Here is a 5,082-nt window from a genome sequence, read left to right on the forward strand (position 1 = left end):
AAGAAGCTTCAAACAGTTCAGGGTTAACGTCACGGTCCTGAAGAAAGCTCAGCACCTTTTTGTTAGCTGGAGATCCAGCATCTGCAGTCTCTTGTATCTCCAGGTAAGCTTGTTCTACTAAAAACAAACTAACACGACTGCCAAATGTGGAGTCTTCACAATGATAAAGTGCATAAAGGTTAGGATAAAAACGCTAAAGGGGAGGTTCCCATCATCGTAGTCCTTAATGTCTGACCCTTATTTACAGACTGTGTACTCTGGTCCTCATACATAGATACATAGACATGGACAAAAAGTGCAGGAGTAGGCCATTCAGCCCTTCAAGCCAGCACCGCCTTTCAATGTGATCATGGCTGATCATCCACAATCAGTACCCCGTTCCTGCCTTCTCCCCATACCCCTTGATTCCGCTAGCCCTAAGAGCACTATCTAACAATCTAATTCACAACTCTCTGGGTGAAAAAGTTTTATCCTCATCTAAATGGCCTACCCCTTATTCGTCAACTGTGGCCCTTGGTTCTGGACTCCCCCAACACCGGGAACATGTTTTCTCCATCTAGCATGTCCAATCCCTTAATAATTTTATATGTTTATATAAGATACCCTCTCATCCTTCTAAATTCTAGTGAATACAAGCCCAGTCGCTCCATTCTTTTATCGTATGACAGTCCCGCCATCCTGGGAATTAACCTCGCGAACCATGCTGCACTCCTCAATAGCAAGAATGTCCTTTCTCATATTAGGAAACCAAAACTGCACACAATACTCCAGGGCCCTGTACAACTGCAGAAGGACCTCCTTGCTCCTAAACTCAAATCCTCTTGCAATAAAGGCCAACATGCCATTTGCTTTCTTCACTGCCTGCTGTACCTGCATGCTTACTTTCAGTGACTGATGTACAAGGGCCCCCAGGTCTCGTTGAACCTCGCCTTCTAATCTGACACCATTCAGATAATAATTTGCCTTCCTGTTTTCTGTCACCAAAGTGGATAACATCACATTTATCCACATTATTATACTGCATCTGCCATGCATCTGTACATTCACCCAACCTGTCCAAGTCACTCTGCATCCTCATAGCATCCTGTTCACAGTTCACACTGCCACCCAGCTTTGTGTTATCTGCAAATTTGATGAGACATATCGGCCAGCATGGAAGAGTAGGGCCAAAGAGCTTCTTTCCATACTGTATAAATCTGCAATCAGATCAACCGGGATCTTATTGACGGGCACACTATGCCTGTAGGGCCATGTCGTCTCCAGCTTCTAATTCCAGTATTGCTGTCATCTGTTTGTGACCTAAACCTGGCATCATATCCTTCACAAGTCAGGAAGAGAGGAGGGGCAGGACAAAGCCTGACGAGTAATAGTTGGAAGGTAGACACAAATTGCTGGAGTAACTCAGCGGGTGAGGCAGCATCTCTGGAGAGAAGGAAGAGACGACGTTTTGGGTTGAGACACTTCTTCAGAGTAATAGGTGGATACAGGTGAGTGGAAGTGGGGTTGATCGGACAACATTAGGCACCGCTCTGAAGGCAGATTGAACTAGTTGGTCAAGGAAAGTTGGATATGGTGTGTAATAATTCTAACGCATTTAATGGCATTGTGCCTACAGCTGAGTACTTTCTGCTGAGCATTGAACGTCACGGTACAATACCTCTCTTCAAGCCTTTGTTTCTTGGCCCCATTCAGGCAGTAAATGGCATTTAAGGTTATTGGTGGTTGTTATGTCGAAATAATTTACACAAGACGTGAATGACAGTTGCTATTGGAGTTTAAAAGAGTGAGAGGACCCATACGTAGGGATCTTGGGCTACAGAGGGGTGCACAGAGGGATCTTGAGATACACATCCATAGCTCCCAGAATACAACAACCCAGGTCAAGAGAGTGGCTAAGAGGTTGGTTGGTATGCTTGCCCTCATTGCTCCGGTGGCTGGGATGGCGTTCTGGCGGCGGTGACCTGAGTCCGAGGTTCAGCCGCGGGCCAGCGGCTGCGTCCGATGGACTGGAGGGCGGCAGCTTCGACCACCCCGGGCCGCGGTGTTTGAGCCGGCCCGTTTGCGGGGTTCGGTGAGCCGCGGGACTGTTTGTATCATCGCCCGGTGGGGTATCGCCTCAGCGCAGAGGGAGAAGAGGAGGGAAGAGACTGCAGCCCTAAGATTTTTGCCTCCACCACAGTGAGGAGGTGCTTGGAGGACTCACTGTGGTGGATGTTAATTTGTGTTTATTGTTGTTTATTATTGTATTATTGTATGTATGACTGCAGGCACGAAATTTCGTTCAGACCGTAAGGTCTGAATGACAATAAAGGAAATTCTAATTCTAATTCTAATTCTAATTAGTTGAGGCATTGGTATATAAGAGTCAGGAAGTCATTGGGGAACAAAGGAGTACCTGGCATGGGATACTTTGAAACTTTGTCAGTGCCTTTATGGGGAGTCTTTTGCATACCTTGGGTATGCAAGCAAAGAATTTCGCTGTGACGTGCCACATGTGACAATATCATTTTCACTCATTCATTCATTCAGAAGTATATAAACTTATGTGAGGCATGAATAGGGTAGACAGACAGAATATTTTTCCCAGGGTAGAAATGTCAAATCAGAGGGCATAGCTTCAAGGTAAGAGGGAAAAGTTTAAAGAAGCAATTTTTTGCACACAGAGTGTTAAAAACCTGAACGCACAGTTCGGGGTGGTAGTGGCAATAAATTTAATAGTGCTATTTAAGAGATTTTAAAATTCATTTGCCATTTGAGGTCCTGGGAGATGTTTATTCCCAGGAACCTAAAGTCGTTGACTCTCTCCACCATGTCTCCTTTGATGTATAAGGGAGCAGGTTCCTCTCTCCTCTTCCTCCTGAAGTCAACGACAAGTTCTTTTGTCTTTGATGGGTTTAGTAACAGGTTGTTTTGGTACACCAGACGGTCAGTTTTTGGACTTCATCCCTGTAGGCAGACTCGTCATCGTTGTTTATCAGTCCCATCACAGTCGTGTCGTCCGCAAACTTGATGATCCTGTTTGTACTGTGTGTTGGTATACAGTCGTAAGTGTATATTGTATACAAGATTGGACTCAGCACACAACCTTGTGGCGCACCTGTACTAAGCGTCAGGACTGGGGAGTAATTGGACCCCATCCTGACGGTCTGTGGGCGGTCTGTTAAAAAGTCCTTAATCCATCCACATGTGTTTGCATTAACACCTAGATCAGACAGTTTGTCCACCATTCTGCTGGGGATGATAGTATTAAATGCAGAACTAAAATCTACAAATAACATCCGCACATATGAGCCAGGACGCTCCAGATGTGCCAGTGCAGAATGTAGAGCTGTGTTGATGGCATCTTCCGTTGACCTATTAGCTCTATACGCAAACTGATGCTGATCCAGGGTGGGTGGGAGTGAGGACTTAATGTGGGCCAGGACCAGCCGTTCAAAACATTTCATCACGGTCGAAGTGAGAGCAACAGGTCTATAGTCATTCAAGCTCGTAATGAATGTTTTTTTGGGTACAGGTACGATGGTAGCAGTCTTAAAGCATTTAGGGACAGTGCACGTTAACAGAGAGAGGTTAAAGATTTTGCTAAAAACCTCCGCTAACTGGTCTGCACAGTCCCGCAATACTCTCCCTGGGATGCCATCTGGTCCAGCAGCAGTCCAGAATATGCTGGGAATGGAGGGATGTGGAGCGCATGCACGCAGACATCAAACATTCTGAGAGGTATTGAAAAGTGGATGTGGGGTGAATCTTTTTTCTTGTCGGAGAATGTAGAATTTGCAATCACTATGAAAATTAGAGCTTGTCTATTTATGATAAATAAAAGTTGTTGTTTTTCTTCTTTCTCACTGCGTCGTGACTCCTAGAAACTCTCTTCCTCAAAAGGTAATTGGGAAGCAGAGAATTTGAATACTTTGAGACATAAGTCCACAGGGGAAGCACAGTGTCGCAGCGGTAGAGCTGCTGCCAGAGACTTGGTTCAATCCTGACCACGGGTGCTGTCTGTACGGAGATTGTACATTATCACGCATGGGTTTTCTCCGGGTGCTCCGGTTTCCTCCCATACTCCAAAGATGTACAGGTTTATAGGTTAATTGGCTTCGGTAAAATTGTAAATTGTTCCTAGTGTGTTGTATAGTGGTCGTGTATGGGGTGCCTGCTGGTCAGCACAGATTTGGTGTGCTGAAGGGCCTGTTTCAATGCTGTATCTCTAAAAGCAAAAGGTAATTGATAAGCAAGGGGTTAAAGATTACCAGTAGTAGACAGGAATGCAAACTGAGTTTACTCTCAGATCAACCCACCACTGCTAGTATTTCTCATGCAGGGTGTGTAGCTAATGAAAGGCAGTGATACAGGAGCAAAAGACTTTGAAAACCCACGTTCAAAAAGCAGATTGTGTTGACAATTAAATATTGTGATTTATTTGAACAAACTCCTCGTGCTTGTAATCAAAGGTGCTTGTAAACACCAAACCAATCAATTGTGTAGCTTGTGACTTCTGTGATAAGTGTGTTCACTCAACTGGGATTTTAATTATGTTCTTTGTTATAATTTAGGTTTGTTTGTTGCAAGATGAAAAGGCCGCAAATCAATCACACAGCCCCAAAAAAGTAAATGTTACATAAAGTGATAAATGATAAATCAAGGTATACCTGAACATTCAACTATTTACTTTGATGTGGTTTAGGTGAATGATATCTGATTGCTCTAATGTCGCTAGCCTGGTTCTCGACAAAGTTAAATAGATAAATGACTTTGCAGGTTCCTGCTTTTAAAAGAGGAATACTCGACAGAAAAAATAAGTGACGTCATTTTTGGAGAGGAGTGGCTAGGGGAAAGAAAAAGTTGCAAAAACAGAATTAATATGCATCCTTTGATCTATTATAAATTTGTAATGGTTAAATCTAAGACTGTCTTATCCTGGAGAATGACACTGTTTATAAGTTTGTAACTTTGCACTATTATTAAATATAATAGCTGAGCAATTTAAGAACTTTGTTTTATTGGTCCATGTCTTTGCTCTATGATTGGCTAACTTAGACTGTATTTACATATAGCTGTAGGAGGAGATTCCAAAGTGTATAT

The sequence above is a fragment of the Amblyraja radiata genome, chromosome 1 (genome assembly GCF_010909765.2).
Source record: "Amblyraja radiata isolate CabotCenter1 chromosome 1, sAmbRad1.1.pri, whole genome shotgun sequence".
Taxonomy (NCBI): Eukaryota; Metazoa; Chordata; class Chondrichthyes; order Rajiformes; family Rajidae; genus Amblyraja; species Amblyraja radiata.